This window comes from Alligator mississippiensis, chromosome 2 (assembly GCF_030867095.1).
Source record: "Alligator mississippiensis isolate rAllMis1 chromosome 2, rAllMis1, whole genome shotgun sequence".
Classification (NCBI taxonomy): domain Eukaryota; kingdom Metazoa; phylum Chordata; order Crocodylia; family Alligatoridae; genus Alligator; species Alligator mississippiensis.
In genome coordinates this window covers 117231321-117250997 of record NC_081825.1, presented here as the reverse complement: position 1 = coordinate 117250997, position 19677 = coordinate 117231321, and the positions used below count along the sequence as shown (strand labels likewise).

Genomic DNA, 19677 nt, shown 5'->3' with positions numbered 1-19677 from the left:
AATCAGTAAGAGGAATGTATAAAAGTTTGTAGGATATGGCGCACAGATTATGGCTGAGAACTCCACCATTGCTGGTTTGGAATGTTTAATTATTTACTAAACATAGACACCGGTAATACCTATTTCTTTTTCTTTTCTTTTCTAGATAGATAGATAGGTAGTCAAGAATTTGTAATGAGATAAATTCCTAAATAAAACATTTCTATTCAGACATATGTAGGTGTTCTTCTTAAAACAAGTGATTTTATTTTAAACCTCTAAATATTTAAAAGTACAAGAGGCATATGATGAGTAGGAACATTTGAAACAAATGTTTTCATTTAAATCTGTCTCTAAATATTTTAAAGTGAAAAGAAATAATAGTATTTCAAGTTATACTTATTGTTTTACAATATTTTTAGTGCTTTAAACCCATATGATTTTTGTTGTTTGCAAATGTTCTCTTACAAACCCAGCAGAGGAGATGATATATCAAAAACTGTGGCATTAATGTTACATGTCATTTAGAAAAGTAGCTCTGTTTAATCTGTAAAAGAGTTAGCCTTCACCAAATTATCTGTTAACTGTATTTAGAAAGGAAATATAGCAGATTCCCATAGAATTTTTGTTAAACTAAAATGAATTTTATTTAGGTTTTTGTTTTCCTGCGTTTATCAAACTAACAAGAACAATGTCCAAAACAATGATATTTAAGAAAATTGAAATGCAAATGGCTTCCAAAGAATGTCACTGTTTATGTGTGTGCTCTGTAGATGCTAGCTTTTTGGGGAGAAGTTACTTTATAGGAAACTGCTTCCAAATATCATTCACATTAGTGGGAATGCTTTATTTTAGAGGAGTTGTAATCTGGAGGTTGGGTTAACATCTGTATTGTTATGTCAGCGTAACTGTGTATTGATGTCAAGCTTGTAGGTTCTTTATCAGTTGTCTGCTTCAGCATATTCAGTCTAGAACAAACATCTTGAAGGCTACTTCACTTACAAAACTCCCTGTGGAGCTTAGAGTTCCTAGATACTATCAGGCAGTATCAATAGACAAGAGTATAACATAACTAATTGAAACCTTATACCTCTATCTGGACTATAGGTATTTGTGTAGCACTTACACTTCAATTTTCTTCAGTGCTGCAGTGTATGACCTGACAGAAATATGGGATCATTCACTTTTGTATAATTTGCTATAGCTGTCTCTCCAACAATGCTAAAACTAGTGTCAGGTTTTTCATAGCATAATGAGAAAAAACAATGTCTACCTTAGGAACGCTTCTCAGTTTTTAGAAGGAGGCTCCTAAATTGTCATTAATGGCAGCCTCTTTCTTACATAATTCATTACCAAATGTAACAGTGGCTACTGGTGCAGAATTTACTGAAACAAGAGCTGTGAGATCTCCATAATTTGTCTGTAACAATTCTGTCACTCAGAGGCAAGATTGAATGTGAACATAAAAACAAAAATGTAGGTCTAGTTAAAAAATGTATTTTCTATTCATAATAAAGTTTGACCTCTTAAAATCTCAAATCAAAAGTAAAAATTCTAAATATTTAGTAAAATTAAATTCTGAATAAATACTTTGGGTCATTTAAAATATTTCAATGTAAAATAAACTGCATTTCAAACTGAAATTTTGTTTCAAAGTAGGAAATCCAGAGTGTGACTCCTAAATTGTTGAAATGATATAATAAACATTCATATAAAAAAAAAATTCCAAAACAAACTTGTGTTGAAAATTATGTAATCTGAGGGGAAAGGTCAAATAATGACATTTGCCTACAGAAAACTTACTATAATAATAACAATAATAAACACAACAATAATGATAATGATATTTTGCAATTGTTTTGGTCTGGCTGAATAGTAACCATAATTATCTCTGTTGTTGTTGGTCAGGGATCCTGGTTTTCTCTGTTGAAAGAGCAAAATCTCTGATAAAACACCTAAATTCTCTGATTTAAAAAACCCAAAAACCCGCGTTTCCCTATGGTTAAAATGAAATGCAACTATTTATGTAAGAATCAGTTAAACACACTGTTTTATTGATGTATTTACAATTTTAAAGCAATTTGGAAGGCTACTAGTGTCTCAAACACTATAACAGCAAAATTTCTAAATACCTATACATTTTGGTGTTTGACTTTGGTTTTTGTATTATAGAATATCAGAACTCCCCCTGCCTGCTTTGCTACCAGGATGTGGGTCCAGCTGCGTCTGTCATCCTGGCTGCTTTGTGGCGCTGCCCGTCAGTCCCAATCCAAAACCCCCTAGTCCTTCCAGTGCCCCTCACTCCCAACCCACATCTCCCTACCCCTCCAGGTGCCCCTTACTCCTAATCCACAGGTCCCCACTTCCACACCCCTGCTGTGCTCCTCACTCCCAACCCATGGTTCCCCATCCCTGTCAGTGCCCCTCACTTCCACCCCCCAGCCCTGCTGGTGCCCCTCACTCCTGACCCACAGATCCCTGTCCCCCTCCCCAGCCCTGCTGAAGGGGACCCCCAGCTGCTATGGGACCAGAGCCATGGCCTGCTGCCCCTGGTACCCCCAGCAGCACCCAAGCCCCAGCTGATATGTGCAGGAGGCAGCAGCTGCTATTGCTAGAGTGGAGTGCAGAGCTTCAGCCGGCTCATGGGCAGAACAGCTGGAGCAGAACCAAGCGGAGCCCATGGCGGGGGGGGGGGGGGAAGGGGAGGATGCCGGTTGTCTGCTTCAGGCTCAGAGCTCCCTGCCCTGCTGCCCTCCCCCTGGGTACCTCCACAGCCCAGCAGGTGGGACTGGGCACAAGAGAGTGGGGAGGCTTTGTGCTGCCACTGATGCCACCAGGAGCTCCATGCTAGCCATGCTGCCATGGTGAGGTGCCCCCTGCTCTCCCAGCACCAGTGGGGGAGAACACTCTACACTGCTACCCCACTGCTGCTGGGCAGGCAGGGTGTGCCTCACCATAGCAGTGCGGCTGGTGCGAGGATCCTGGCAGTAAGAGCAGTGGTGGCAGCACCAAGCCTCCCCATTCTTCCATGTCCAGTCCCAGCAGCTGGGCTGCAGGGGCCCCCAGGCAGAGGATAGCAAGAGGGGAGCCCCAAGCCAACAGCAGGAAGTCCACATCTGCCCCTGCCCTGCACATACATCTGGCGGGGCACATGCTCCCCCATATCCCCCTCCCCAGAAGTGCATACAACAATGGGGAGTCAGCCCCCCCTGCTGTGCCCTGGAAGAGCCACCTGTGCTCCCTCCTGCTCCCTGGTTGGGCCCCATGGCCTCGCATTCCCACCTGGGCCCCAAATCCCATGCACTGTCCCAGCACCTCATTCTGCCCACACTCCCCCCGCTCCTCTGTTTTCCCCATATCACCTAAGCCCCCTCCCATAGACTTACCTGCAGGCAGCTGAAGAAGCTGCTCTCCACTGCCTGGCTGTATTGCTGGCAGTGTGCATGTGTGCGTGCACACATATGCATGTGGAGCCCCCTGTGTCCCGCTCTCCCAGACCCCAGCAGCGCCTTGCAGGCTGGAACTCTGCCAGCCTACAAGGAGAAACCCAAAGTTTCCTGTGTCTTTAAAAGAGAAAGTCTATGTTTTTCCATGTCAAACATGGCGAAAACCTATTGATAATTAACTCAATTGGGCTAATTTTGATACCTCTAAAATATCATGGGCTTGTAAGAATAACACTCAAGTGTTATACAGGAATAAATCTCTATGTGCACAGAACACATTTGAAGGATTTGCCTCAGAAATGTAAAACAAGAACTGAAAAGAAACAAGTATAAGGAGAGAAAACGTATAGAAAAGCATGGGTGTCCACATGCATGCCCATGACTGTAAGGTATTCTATCAGTCACAAATGTTACTTCTCTCTTACTAGAAATACTTATTTGTAACAGAATCACTTTTTTTGCAGGAAAAATTACTATAACTTACAGGAAAATAAGTTCAAGTTCTGAACTCAAAAATAGTTTGGGAGTGTTTATGAACCCTGAAACTCAATGAATTGATACTAGAGTGGAATGGCTTAATACCAGACACTAGTTTCATTAGAGTGGTTTCCTTTATAATCAGGACTGGAATTTGATGTGTGACCTACAGGATGCAGTTCACACATAAAGGTGAATTTTGGTGTACAAAATTGCTACATCTTGAAAGAGCTGATTGTTTATGCTTACAATGTTACTTAGACACTTCACATGAGCATTTGCATGTGTGTGTGTGAAAGATAGAGCAAGCATGCATGTAATTTTTTCACTTCTAATGCTCGGATATTTTACAGTACTCCAGTCCCAATTTTTCAGCTGTGAACTATAATGCATTCTATGTTCAGGATCTGACATATGACACTGTGAGATCGAGCCAGCAAAGGAGAGCAGCTGCTGTTCAGGCCATGCATCTGAATTCCCACTGCTCTCCACCTCAGCAGAGAGCCAAGTGATTCCATTTAGTGAAAGCAAACACATCCCATGAGTCTGCTGTAAACGTGGCTGGAGAGGAAGCAGGCCACATGGTTGTGTGAACAACCTATGCCAGAACAAAAAGCAGCTTTTCAGCACTCAGAAAGCAAGAGGGCTGAAGTACTGTTGTGTAGGGTTTCCTTGTACACTTTAAAAAATGTTAAAACTTAAAAGAAGAATGCATATGCAGTTCTCTTCGTTAACATTCATTATCATTGCCTTTCTTTCTGTGGCTGATTACTATTTATAGAAATTCTCAGTAGAGTAAGGTGTTTTACCCAAGCATAAAAAGGGTCCTTGCAATATTTTAGCACCACATCGTATTTTGTTTCTTTGCTACATATTTTGTTTCTTTGCTGCTTGTGAGCAAAAGCTGCGTCTAAAAAGTAAATCAAGCAGAGCAAGACCTTGCTGATGATTGTCACAGCTGGCACGCATTTCTTCTCTATATAATCTGCGAAAATGAACTCGTGTCACTTACTGTAATAGTGCAGTCTGGTGAGACATCATAATCTTACACCCAAACCAACCCTTTTAAAAGAAGAATGTAACTTATAGGCTCATAAGCTCTAATCACACCCTTAACATTGCTGTTTACCTTCCAGCAACATTATTTCAATCTGAACTTTTCAAAAAATTTATAGATTATGTTCCTTTTGTGTTTTTACACTCTTGGTGACACAATGGTTGCCCATGTTTGGGTTCTGTCCCTGAAAACAGTGTTTTGAGGTCTAGGCAAAATTGTTTTAAAAACTTCCTGAATGACCTTTCTTAAACAAGAGGGAGCCAGACTAGACTCTACCCTAATGTTTAAAGCACTTTCTGGTATGGGTTCAGATTCTGGTTATCCCCTGACACTCTGGAGGATGATCTAGAAAGAGAGGGAGACTTTGGTAGGGCGATACAGAATGACTAGGTACTGAGCAAGAAAGTATTTATAGCTAGTTTACAGTAAGGTTTATCCATTTTACATTAGATAATCTTTGGACACAAACAAAAATAACCCTGGCATGAAGCACTAGAACTGAGGACTGCCTCTTTTCAAAGACTACCCTCATCACTGTGCTCCAGTGATGCCTAGTTGCTCTGACTGGGGCTATTCTGGGCATATGAAGAAGAGAAGCCTAAGTTTCAGCACTGGCAATGTTTTCAGTGCAAACACTTCAGATGTCAGCCGTTTTACTGCTTTTCAAAGCCTGGAAGAAAAAGGAAGGATAATCAGTATCTACTCCATCGGTGGATCTCCACTTGGGAGCATAGACGGAGGGAGAAAATAGTATTTAGGGGGGCTGGGCATGTGCGTGCTTGTGTGGGTGCACCCCACTCCCAGCAGGTAAGTCTATCATGGAGAAAGGGTATGGGGGTGCAGGTCGATGCCCCCACAGTGAAGGAGGAAATGGGGCAGGGACTGGGGGGAATGGGGCCCTGGGGCCGGGGCCAGTTGTGGGAGGCTCAGAGCCTGGGCAGCTCATCCAGGAGTGTGGGGGGCTCCTGTCACTCCACACACCCTGGTGGAGGCCCAGGAGGCATATAGCTCTATGAAATATTGAAATCTGACATATTTAATGGGTAGGGAGAAAAACATTTGAGAAACGGAAGTATCTAAATGCAGACAATTCTTTTATTAATATATGTATATATTAACATACACACTATATATATAAGAAGTGTGTGTGTGTGTATGTGTGTGTATGCACACCTCAATGCACCTCAGTGTGCATACACTTATCTCAGTCTTCAAAGCCAAGGTCAGTTCCTAGACTACTGCACCTGGCAGCATAGTTTGGGGAGGTGAGCAGCTGACAATGGCAAAATAATAGGTTGGGGACTATTTAGAAAAGCTGGACATATACAATCCATGGGGCTGGATACAGTGCACCCAAGGATGTTGAGGGAGATGGCCAATGTGATTGCAGAGCTGCTGGCCATTATCTTTGAAAACTCATGACGATTGGGAGAGGTCCTGGAGAACTGGAAAACGGCATATATAGTGTCCATCTTTAAAAATGGGAAGGAGGATCTGGGGAACTACAGACTGGTCAATTTTACCTCAGTCCCTGAAAAGATTATGGAGCAGGTCCTCGGTCCTCAAGGATTCCATTTCTAAACACTTGGAGAAGAAGCTGATTAGAAAGTCAGCATGGATTCTGCAAGGGGAAGTCATGCCTGTCCAACCTGATTGCCTTCTACGATGAGATGACTGGCTCTGTGGATGCAGGGAGAGCAATGGATGTGATATACTTTGACTTTAGCAAGACTTTTGATATAGTCTGAGGAAGATAATTTATGAGGAGGCTGAGGCAACTGGGTTTATTTAGTCTGCAGAAGAGAAAACTAGGTGGGGATTTAATAGCAGCCTTCAACTACCTGAAGTGCTTGGAGGATGGAGCTAGACTGTTCTCAGTGTTGGCAGATGACAGAAGAAACAGCAATGGTCTCAAGATGTAGCAAGGAATATTCAGGTTAGATATTAGGAAAAACACTCTCATAAGGAGGGTAGTAAAACACTGAAACAGGTTACCCAGAGAGAGTGGAATCTCCATCCTTGGAGGTTTTAAGACCCATCTAGACAAAGCCTTCGCTGGGATGATATAATTGGGGATGGCCCTGCTTTGAGCAGGGAGTTGGACTAGATGACCTTCTGAGGCCTCTTCCAACCTTAATTTTCTATAATTCTATGACTCTAACTCAAGATTTATTACCCATCTGTAGCTGATACATTTTGTAGAATACCCAGAAATTTGGATTTTTTCCATAACAAGGCTATTATTTTTACTTCCAGTTCAGCACACATTCCTTCCTTTCAATTAAAACTCTGAAACCAGCAGTCATTTAGTAGAGGAGTTACCATTATCAGAAGCTGTGCTTACCCCAGGTGTAGCTCACTCGCTGCGGTTTAGATTTATTGATCTCTGTGATTTCCAAAATGAAGGAAACTTGACTGCTTAATTTATTGGAGTAAGGTATCTTCAGTCATACTTTCCTTGGAAAGAAAAATTTGCAGTTGGTTTAAAACAAAAAGTAAAAATAACATTGATAGTCTAAGTATTGTTGTTCGATCATAAGGTAATACGCATATTAGGTCTGATTCTTAGCTTATGTATTAATGAAGAAACTACAAAAAATCAGGGGATCTATGACTATTCAGACCAGCTGAAAAACTGGCCTAACATTTTATTTAAATTGTTTACATTCATATTTGTAGGCATTGAGGCCATATTGCATTATCAAGTATACATGTTCATATTCCTCCATGAAGAAGATGAGCCTCTGTGGAAAGAAAATTCCATGAGAAATACCTAAGCAATAATTTCAGGGAAGTCATTGTTAAGAGGCATTTTGATTGTTTTCTTTGTTAACACCATAGGGTAAATCTGAGGTTAACTGTGATAATGAATTATTTTGGGAAAATTATTCAATATAATAAACCACAGCCAATAGATCAGAACAGGACGACTGTCTCATTAAGGAAGAAAATGAAAATTGGTCATTCCCTTTTGGTTTGGAACTGATTTTTTTCCTATGGTAAGAAGAAGAGTGTTTTCTGCTTGCAATTTCTTAATTTATATTTCAGAAAAAAATAAAAATTCAGCATAAAAAAAAATTTAGGTTCATTAACCAAAAGACAGCCTTTGTCTTGAAAACAGGAATGATTATTATTTTTAAATTGGAATATGTAACACAAAATAACTCCAATCTAATATCCAACAACAGCAATAACGAGTCTACTGACTTCAGTAACCATTGATGTAAACCAAATATTTGTAAATGAGTAATGCTTTCAAATTGTAGTTTTAAAGATTATATTGTTGGCAGTTTTGCTAAAGTTATTCTGTGTAGAATAAACATTTTCTTAGCCTTGGTATTCTAAAACTGAGAGTACTCTATGCCTGAGTTTATTCAGTTTTGTGCCAATAAACTGAGGGAAACACTGTCTTTAAAGGAACTAGTCCCGATGAATGGGTTCTTCGCATATATTAGGATTATGCATTTCTGTTTCTAACAGTACATGTAACCATTATAACCGTATTTGTTTATAATTCAAATAGCTTGTGGTGTTATTTTTTATTCTCAACTTCACAACTTCATCCCTCTAATTGGGTAAATGTGCAGTTTTCCATTGTAAATCTTGGATGAGGTACTGTATTTTCATGCGTGGCTTCAGCCTCTCTGATGGTTCCAAATATATAGAGGCTCAGCAGCCCCAGACCTTTGGTAGATCTGATATGTAACATATAAATGATACTTACTTGATGGATGTAAAATATTACAACTGAAATCATGTGAAACAAGAGGTAGAATTTTTTACATTCTTTTTAAAATTTGTGTAATACCCATTGGTTTTCCCTCATCCCAGAATGTGTTACAGAATCTTCCATAAACCACAACACACGCCACAAAACAAACAACCCATGCGCACAGATTTTGATGGACTTCTAAAAAAAAAAATAAAAAAATCAAGCAGGTCATTCTCCATCCTGCAGACACTTGAATCAGCATCTCAAATAAGCCCAAAGCTGGAACAAATTCTGACTAATAAAATAACATCAATTGACTTTATTTGTAATGCAACATAAATAAAATCCAGGACTATATATTGAGAGTACTGGGCTATGCAAAAGCAGACATGTGAAGAGAAACAAGTATTTTTCCAAAGGTTTTCAAATGATATAGCGATCTTTATTAACTTATTCCCACGTTTGCTTACCAACATAATATTTGCAGAAGACTATCAAATATATAGTCAAATATGTATCATATAAATACACTATAGTAAAGTTAGTTTTAAATACTTTTGAAGAGCAGGCCCTCCCCCCACCTTTTTTTAAAGTTGTGAGAATATGGCATGGCTTTTTATTTAATGCTACCAGACTGGATTTGACATGTTTGAATAGGATTGATTAGTTTCTATTACACAATTTGTAATAGCTATTAACAAAAGCTGGAAATGGTAGAATGGTAGAAAGCATAAGTTAATGGATAAAGTATTAGATTAAGGCCTAAATCCAATTCTTTTGAACATTTGGGCCAGTTATAGACATTACATTTTTACTGATGTATGTGGTTGGAAACTGGTCTAAACCCATAAGATGACAGAATTTCGGACCATATAGATTGGTTTAAAAATGGTAGAACCTGGTCTAAGATAGACCAGGATCAATGTGCACTCAAACTTAACTGATTTAGATTAGACCAGAGAATAAAACTTCTGTACCAGATCCTCTATTGATTCACATTAGGTCACTGTCTGCTGGCATCCCAGGTTCCTTTTCAGCCCCCTGCTAGTGTCCTCCTCACAGGGAGGCATGATATCCCCATGCTCAGCCACTTCAGCCAAGTGCCCAGCCACCCCTGCTCTCAGGCTCTCACAGAGCAGAGTCAGCACAATGGCTTATGACAATGGGGAGTGAAGGGGAAGGGGTTCTTGGTCATGTCCTGCAGCCCAGGAAGGCTGGGACTGCACCCACTTACGGGGAGCATAGGAGTCCCTGGGTGGGTGTGTTCAAGCATATCCAGGGACTCCAGGCCTCTGCCTCCCCCAAGTGGGTGCAGCCCTAGGGAGCACACCTGCACTGCAGGGGATGAGTGAGCTTTGGTGTCTACATTATCTGACTGCAACTGACATGCCTGTTGCCAACAATGATATGGGGGAGGAGGAAGGGGTGCTTGGCAGTGCCCTGCAGCCTGGTCAGGATCCCTGGGGTTGTGCCAACTTGTGAGAAACATGGGGATTGATCCCCAGTGGGTGTGCAGAAGAAGTTTGATTAATCAGTCTAACTTAAATCAGACCCCCATCCCCCCCCCCCATAAGTAGGTGCAGCCCCAGGGAATATGAATGGGCTGCAGAGAATGGACAAGCTTGGGTACCTCCAATGTCTGACTGCAACTAACGAATGCCTGTGACTGACAATTACAGTGGAGTGGGGTATGCTTCCCTGTGCCCAGCAGCCAATCAGGGTGGCCTGGCTGCTCAGGTGTGCTCAGCTCCACTCAGCTGTGCTCAGCATTGTCCAGAGAGCTCCTGGAAGACATGCAAAAGCGTCCCCAACCTGCCGGCTGTGGCCCATGATGGCAGCTTGTATGCCCACCCCCACTCTGTACCCCACCAAAAGGTGAATGTGTGCTCTGTTCTCTCCTGGGCCAATGCTGCTTACAGAAACCGACATACGTTTGATCGATTCTGCCTTGGGCTTTTTGAACATCTGTACTTAGGCTGTGCACCACTTCTAGTCCTACTCTCCCTGTACAACTCACCTTGCTCTTCTGCATGTGTGTAGAAGGGATCTGTTGCAGCCACTTGTGCTCTGTAGTGGTCCTAGGCAAGCATGTAAACTTCTTGTAAGTCTCTAGAATGCTAACCACAGAAGAAAAAACCCCCCAAAAAACAGCACAAGATGGGAAGGGGAAACAAATAGACCTCCTACCTTTTAGCTCAATAGCTTACTAATTAGGGCACTTATCTACAGAATAGCACCCCCAGTTTCTAGCTCCCATTTCCCATGTCCAGGGGGACTTGAAATGATATCTAACATTTCAGCAAAGTGGAAAGGAAGTCTCTGGCAAGAGTACCCTTCAGTCATCTAGGTGTAGCTGATCTACTGGGTAGGCAACAGGGAAAGATATGTGGGACCAGAAAGAGAACAAGACAGAGGGAGTGTGGCTCAGTATGATAGCTACTGCTTGGGACTGGAGTCTTGGGGGATGCTGGGTTCTGATCCCTACATCTGATCCCCATGAGGGAAAACCTACCTCATTGCTGTCTACCTATTGTTATCCACTGACTATAAATGAAAAATGGGTTGAAGATAGTTCAGAGGACAGTTTAAATGCAAACAGGAAACTCTTCACTACATTCAAATAGTTAAAATATCATTTTTTTCCCCCATGTTTTGCACAACATCTACAGTTTGGTCTATGTTACCAGTTAGTGTCTATTTAATTATCTGTGTGTATATATATCTATACACATCTATATATAATTCTATATCTATAGATATATAGATAGATAGATGTGAGACTGACAGGCAGAATGTATGTTTATGTTAAAAATGTAGCCAGTAAAAACTTTTTTTTTTTTTATAAAACATTGTGAGTATTGTGATGAGTGTTTTGATTTTTTTCTTGTTCTTCCAGTTCCCATAATTGTTTTGATTTGGATCTAGAATAGTGCCTTATGACCTAAAACTTTATAGAAAGTCCAATCAAAATAATATGGTAGAACTAGACAAACTGACAACATGACTTGAAAAAGAAGTGAGGTTTGCAAAACCTTGTTTTGCACAGCTTGTCTGATGGTCTGTTCTGTCAAGGGGGCCAAGCTCAGAACACCCACTATAGTCATTGTACGTTCCAATATGTATGATGGATTCTGTCCTAAATAGCTTTCCAGTGGCTTAATGGCTTGAATAACTACTACTATGGACCTCACAAGGTCAGTGCAGCTGTTTTAAAATGTCTTTAACATCTTTATCATCTTCTTTCCTATCTTGGTTTTTGGACACTATTAAGGTATTTATTGTACTCGTGAGAAAGATTTAGTAATAATTGTATTTATGATTGTGATTTATTTTATTGTATGTAATGGTCTTCAATGTATCAATCCATATATAAACAGCTCATTACTGTGGCCACCCAGGTGCTATGAAACTGCTGTTTCTTGCCTTACATTTAACTTGCAAGGTCTTTGGGATGGAGGCTCTTTCCATTATGTCCCTAACACAATGGGAGTGAAGCCTCTTCATCATTCCATCAGGCAATGTTGTTTCATGGAGAGTGAACAAAGTAAGCAATCACGATTCCCTATGCCTGTGGCCCCAAAACTGTGGAATCTGGGAATAGTGGAAGTCCATTTTGGAGTCCATAATGACAGAGGCCCTAAAATGTCTCAGGAAGAGCAAACACAAGAAGGTATTCTTTGACATGAAAAGGAAAGGGAAGAGGGAGGGAATTCCCTAGAGATGATTCTTGTATTCCCTTTTCAACTGTATAGATGGACTTCTCATTGTACAGGCAGCAGGAAAAACATTGGCCTTTCCACCCAATAAGACAGATGCCTAAGGAAATAGGCAAGCAGTTTGACCAATACACCTGCAATTCCAGGACACACTGGGAGATGTAAATGTACTCCCTGCCATAGGCAATATAAAACCTGCTGGATTCCCCTGGACTCCAGAACGTCACCAGAAGCCAATCATAGAATCATAGAAAATTAGGGTTAGAGGGGACCTCAGGAGGTCATCTAGTCCAACCCCCTGCTCAAAGCAGGACCAGCCCCAACTAGATCATCCCAGCCAAGGCTTTGTCTACCCAGGTCTTAAAAACCTCCAAGGATGGAACTTCCACCACCTTTCTATTCCAGTGTTTTACCACCCTCTCTGTGACAGAGTTTTTCCTAATATCTAACCTAAACTTCCCTTGCTGGAACTTGAGACCGTTGCTCTGTTGCTGTGTCATCTACTAACACAGAGAACAGTCTAGCTCCTCTTTCGAACCACCCTTCAGGTAGTTGAAGGCTGCTATTAAATCCCCTCTCAGTCTTCTCTTTCCTAGACTGAATAAGTTCAGTTCCTTCAGCCTCTACTCAGCAGTCATGTGCCTCAGCCATAGCAGGAAATAATCACCTCCCTCGATCTTCTGGCAATACTCCTATTAATGCAGCCCAGTATATAGTTATCTTTCTTGGCAACAAGGGCATAGTGTTGGCATATATGTAGCTTATTGTCCACTGTAACCCCTAGGTCATTTTCTGCAGAGTTGCTGCTTATCCAGTTAGTCTCCAGCTTGTACCATTTCATGGGATTGCTCTATCTTAAGTGCAGGACTTCATAACATTTCTTTTGGTCCAATCCTCCAATTTGTTAAGGTTTGTCTGAATCCTACCCCTACCCTCCAGCCTATCTACTACTCCCCACAGCTTCATGTTATCTGAGGGTGCACTCCCTCCCATCTTCCAGGTTGTTGGAGATATTGAACAAAACCAGTCCTAGGATCAACCCCTGGAGCACGCCACTTGATAACAGCTGCCAACTAGACATCAAGCCATTGATTACTACCTCTGAGCTTGATGATCCAGCCAGTTTTCTAACCACCTTACTGTCCATTCAGCCATCCTGTACTTCCTTAGCTTGCTTGCAAGAATATTGTGGGAGACCCTATCAAAAGCCTTGATAATGTCAAGGTATAACATGTCCACTGCTCTCCCTGCATCCACAGAACCAGTCATATCATCACAGAAGGCAATCAGCTTGGTCAGTCATGGCTTGTCCTTCGTGAATCCATGCTATCTGTTCCTAATTACCTCCTTCTCCTTCAAATGCTTAGAACGTGTGGAACTCTGCTGGAAAGTTTCTTCCTGGAACATAAAATAATTATGCAGCAGACCTCCATCCTTCTGATGTCTCAGCAGCCACCAGGTTTGGTCTCATCATAGTTTTGTTCTCAGGGTCCTAAATGCTCTGTTAACAATATGTTGAGACAAAATTATAGGGTATTTCAACAGCTTGTAATTCTTGCTGTTTGTTACAGTGAATATATGTTGATGATGACACAAGTTAATTTTATATCCATTGGGTAGCTAAATAATGAGACATTATTTCCATTGTACATGACATCTGGGGTTAGAGTAAAATGTGTTAATTCTGTTATGCTGTCTTGTGTTAATGTCTTGATTCACTTGTTTCAGTATTATGGATCTTACAAGGTCAGTGCACCTCTTTTAAAACAATTATTTTGTGACTTGATAATCATATTGAACCTTTTTTTAGAAAAGGTACTGCTTCATTGTTGTGTTTTGCTCCTTGGAAAAATATCACCCTTTTGTTAGCAATGAAAAAAAAATGGAGATCACATTTCTATATTAATAAATGCATATGATATGCAGATCTCTCTCAATTCAGTAGAAGCTTTAACATTTCTTTTAATGCAATGATGTTTTGTGTGGAGGAGCTCTTCAACAATAAAAGAAAGTTAAAACATATGCCTGGAAAAACAACAATTCCTTGCATTCTTTCTGCCTGGCTAGTACCAAAAGAAAACATCCTCAGAGGGAAATAGAGTTGCAGAAAATAATCCAGTATGAAAAGAAAACTGCATAACATGGAACCACGTGGGATAGGAAGTTTCTTGTATTTTACTAGATTTAGACCTAAAGCTTCCAGCGCACCCAGAAGCAGCTGCATGTTTTATACAGAATCAGTATTGCATTGTTTTGGGCAAAAAATGAACCATTCATCACATTTATTATTGTGGTGCATGGACTGATACAAATTCATAAATTAATTCTTTTTTTCTTATGATTTTCTACAGATTTGGGGTTACACACACCAGTATACTACAATTTGCAGGGTTGTTGAAAGGTTTATACTGGTCTGAATATTGTTCCAGTTCTTTAAAGTCTAATGAATTATACTGACCCTATCTAAAGGGGGGTCTTTAGGTTACACCTACTTTTCGTAATGCTTATTTACTTTCTTTTTCAGGAAGTAGTACTTACATGGGAAAAGAAGTAGAATAAACACATAAGTTAGACGCAGCTAAATTTGCTCTATACAACCTAAAAAAGTTTGCTTGAGGGAAGCACCCTTCTGTTTCAGATAAAAGAACTCATTCTCCAAAGCTAGGGGAAAAAGCTGTCTTCACCAAATAAAAGGTCTAATGACCCTTGTAAAGAGAGCCATATTGTGATGCTGCAACATGATTATAGAGTAACAGCTGCTTTGTTTTCTTGCTGTCGTTTCAGTAACAGGAAAACAAGGTGTTTTGTAATAAACCGCAGAACTTTTTTTGTAAAGGTTTATGGTCCTTCATACAATTCCACAAAAGAACCCTGAAGATTATTCAGTAAAAGCCATAATTAAAGTGAAGTATTTTTTTTTATTTAAAATTGTCATATTAGCTGGGAGAATGGGGTAGGAAAAAATTGGAAGGAGGTTGTTCCTTCTATGCCAAAATTTTTCTTTCTTAAAAGTTATTGCTATGTGTTCCAGGTCAGAAGGGAATGAAGCATACCTCACAGTAAGAAAACAGACTTGAGGCCAGATTCTGAATTGTCCCTGCACAGAAGAAAGTGATGGAGTATGCAAGGATCCACCCTTCTTGTGTGGTCAGTCTTAGTGAGAGTGCCTCTGCTCCCATGCTTCAGGGGCTTAAAAACACTGTACTGATTAATTTAGAAGTTGACCACAAAACATAAAATATAAAATTATACAGGATACTGAGTGGTATGGAGAGTAGAAATCAAGAAATGTCTCTTAAACTGGTTGGACATAATATTTTGTGTTGCCATCTTTCAATCAAAAGAGAGATTCATTTACATGGAAGCCTGTGGAACTCATTGCCAGAAGATATCATTGCTGGCCATCAATTTAGCAGGATTACAAAAGGATGCCTATCTATATGCATGGCAGAAACAAGTCCAAATTATAATTTAAAAATTATCAAAAATCAAGTGTTTTGGAAAGAAACCATCATGGCTCAGGGCATAATCTAACTTCCAGCTACTTGAGTAAGAAGGAGATGTTCTTGGGGTCAAGTCGTCCCCCAACTACTTGTCTAATTCAGAGTTTCTTGCACCTTTTCTCTAAAGCAACTCTGAGACAGAAGTCTTGACTAAATGGATGTCTCTCATGATCCATTTAGGAAATGCCTTTGTCCCTGTGGCTTTTGGCTGGATTGGCAATGAGCTACATAAGCTCTCGACTGAGTAAAAGTAGTTTGAGTAGCACCTGACAGCTGCACACTGTCCTGTGGGAAATGACATGGTGATTACATTTGTGGGAAAATATTGGTTTTGCTTTCTAAAAAATTGCTGTGCCTGTTCAAAGATAAAATTCCCTCAATTCTGCTCTCTCCTATCAACATTTATCAACAAGTTACTGTATAAAAACAGCTAAAAGTACACTTAAGGCTAGATTGTGAAATGTCTTCATGCCATGCTAAGGAGGCCAACACTAGCATGAAGAGGGCAGCAGCAGCTAGTAAAGCAGACAGACTGCCTTCTCATGGCACGCTCATGGCCTAGTTTTGCCGGTAGTTAGGCAGAATTCTATTTCCCTTTATGGTGGCTTTCTAGTTATCTCTCCTGCCATTTTGACCCTGGCTTTACACTTTGGATGGTAAACATGCACATGTAGACTGACCGTGTGTGGCAAGCCTACTCCCTGGCTGATGATGTGTGCAATTCTTAAAACATAAGTCCCAGAAAAATATGGAAGAAGAGCTCTCCCATATTTTAGCTTCAGTAGCAGAATGATTAAGGCACTCATCTAGGAAGCCAGAGACCAGGGATCCTGGTTTTCTCTGATAAAAACAAAACAAACAAACCCCAATTTTCAGTAAAACAAATTAACCCCAAATCTACATATTTCCATGATTTAAATGACAGTGTGGTGACAGTGTGGTCTGGAGCTGGGGAAGAGCCACAATCCACTACCCGCACACCCCGGGCAGGGGCATGTAGGCAGTAAATTGCAGCTCTGTCCCGCTCTGGACCATGCTGTCACTGCTGCAAGACCTTGGCCCCAGCCCCAAGCAGCTCCCCACCCAGCTGCATGCCTGGCCAGCACTGCTGAGGCCAGTCTCCATGAACCCCTGCTTCCCCATTCCTGGTGTCACCATGGAAACCAGCTGCAGCGACATAGCAGGGGCTGCTGGGAAATGGAGGCCAGCCACTGGCTGGATCTCCCATTTTTTCACCCCTGCTTTAAGGGATGTTGCAGGAAGCTGCATGGGGGTGGCAGCTAGGAAACAGGCTAGCTGCCAACAGACAGACCCATAACAACAGGATAGGGGCTGCCCCTAGGGGTGACTATTCTGGGAGCTAGCTGCAAGCAGTAAATGGAACAAGGGGCATTCATGCTGCCCAGGAGTAAAGAGCTACAAGCAGCTCAGCCAAGCCACCACAGAGAAGGGCAGGCTAGCCATCAGGGCAAAATAGAAACCCCTATGGGTGGCTGGAGACACACCTGACAAGAAGAGGTGGGGTTTTGGAGGCACATAAGGCCAGTGCCTGAGAGCAGGTGGTCAGTTGGGCTCTGCAGGCAGCAATGGGAGGAGGTCCTGAGCAGTGGGGCTGCAAAGAGGGACTGAGCAGCACCCAAGTTGTCTCTGAGAGATGCAAGGAAAGGGCTAAGTGGGACTTGTAGCCTGTAGGGGAACTTACTGGCTCAGTGTGGGGAGAGTTTTTAGGTATACAGCTGAAAGACTTGCATTTTTGTTCTGATTAAGTACTACAGGCCCGGATGTGGTTGATAGGGGAGGGAAGGAGCCATAGGAGTGCTTGAGGGGCATGCTAGGTTTTGAACCCTGCCAGGGGCAGGGCTACAAGGCACAAGCAAGCTGAGGCCAAGAGGGCTAGGGCCTGAGCCCTGAGTGGGCAACAGAGGTGGCCTGAAGCTGAGAGGGCCAGAGCCTGAGACGAGAGCAGGAGACAAGAGTGACCTGAGACCATCAAGAGGCTGAAACTGAAAAGGTCAGACCAGAGCCAATGAATCTAGGCTACCAGTCTACAGCCAGAGTAACCTGTAGGGTAAGGTTAAGAAGGCTGAAACCTATAGAAGGGAGTAACTAGCAACTGAGCTATATCTGCAAGTCATGGGCATGACTGTAGCGAGGGAAGGAGGCCACAAATAGTCCTCAAATTAGCTGGTGCCCGAGGGCACAAACAGTGCTAGGACTGCCTCACTTAGTGCTTCTGGGGCAGGACTGGGATCAGCTGGGTCAGGAAGGCTCCCACTGGTCAAAGAGAAGATAAGGGCTCACTTTGGAACCCTGGGGCAGCCTCCCTATTTACAATCACATAATTTTATCAAGGCATGGTAGGTGAGTGGAAGGAGAGTGTACCTGAGGGGCCAGAGCATGGCAGGAGCCATGTGGCCACCAGGGGGTGTCATGGCCACTTCTGAGGCTTGGTCCTGCCACAGTCTTGCTCCTGTATCTGTCCACATCTTTCTCCATTTATGGCCAGTGGTGAGGAGGAAGAAATAGGGTTGAAGAGTAGATGGAATAGAAGATGTTTTTGTGGTCATGTTGACTTGATAATCATGTATCAAGTGTTTTGGACACCTGCACAGTACCTAAAGACATGAATAAGATTTTTTTCTTTCAACAAAAGGTAGAAGTTTCAAGAACATTTGGTTTTGTTGTGATCAACAAAATCTAGAACATTTTATTTTCCTATTATTTTTAGAGCATTATGGGAGAAGCTGCTTTGATTGACTACTTTTTTGTTACCAGGAACAAGCCAGTCTTTCTATACCTCAACAACAGTACTCCATTTTCTCTCTCCTGTTGTTGTTATTGTTTTCAATTTGTAAGTATATTGAGGCAAGGACGGTCTTTCACTCCATGCTTATAGTACAGTGCCTACCACCATGAGATACCAGTCTAAGAACCTCTAGACACTTCTATAAATAATAAACTATTAGAGTTGTGCTTTTTTTTCTGATGACTGAGGTTCAAGTGGTCCTTAGGTCTGTTTCTAAAGAACTGGGGAACTCCCCCCCTCCAATAATAGTTGTTTTTTCCAGGTGCAGCCACTCTCCATTTTAAACCATTGTGGTAGGGTAGGTGATGTGTAGTTGGGTGATTTGTAGTGATGTCAGGAGTGAAGCAACAGAACTTGCAGAAAACTAAGAACCTTTGCTAGTATGTCTAGTGAAACAGACGCTAATTGTTTTGTGTGCATTATTCACAGATAATGAAAAGTGAAATTTTGACAGAGTTAATTACAAAAAATAGGAATGCATTAAAATAGCTAATTACTAGCCATGTAAACTGACAAATGGCAGTTTCCTAGTTTCTCAATTAATGAGCTGCATCTGAAAGCCTGAATTAAAACCCCACAAAAATAACTTAACTTTGTGATAAGCACTCGCAGCACTTCGATATTTCATTTAATTCTTTTCCCCATCATTAATGCTTCTTCAGCCCCATAAAAGTGAGTAGTTTTAATAAATCACCTATTTTGGTTGTTTGTTAAATCTCCTACTTTGTTTTCATTTTTTTTTGATATCACAGCAGGGCACTTCTCTCCGTGAGATCCAGTAAGCATAAGGAATATAAAGAGAATATGCACAGCACCCAAAACTTTCCCTTGGAGAGTTCTCCTCAGAGGCAAGTCAGCAGATGAACAATAAAAAAAAAAAGAGACACAATCAAACAAGGTTCAGTGTGGCACCTTGCAGACTAATTTAGAGAGGAATGAGCCTACAGTCTACTTCATCAGGCACTTTGAAGCAGAAGTTAA

General features: G+C 41.5%; 1 long non-coding RNA gene across 1 annotated transcript in view; it reads right to left on the bottom strand.

The window, feature by feature from the left end:
• Window positions 1-3334: 3334 nt before the first annotated feature.
• LOC132248587 (uncharacterized) overlaps window positions 3335-19677 on the bottom strand; it is a 30538-nt gene continuing 14195 nt past the window's right edge. Inside the window, exons 3-5 of the long non-coding RNA XR_009459843.1 lie at window positions 7304-7416; window positions 6483-6639; window positions 3335-5629 (exon numbers count right to left, since the gene is read on the bottom strand). This is a non-coding gene — a long non-coding RNA (uncharacterized LOC132248587). The remainder of the gene's footprint in view (window positions 5630-6482; window positions 6640-7303; window positions 7417-19677) is intronic.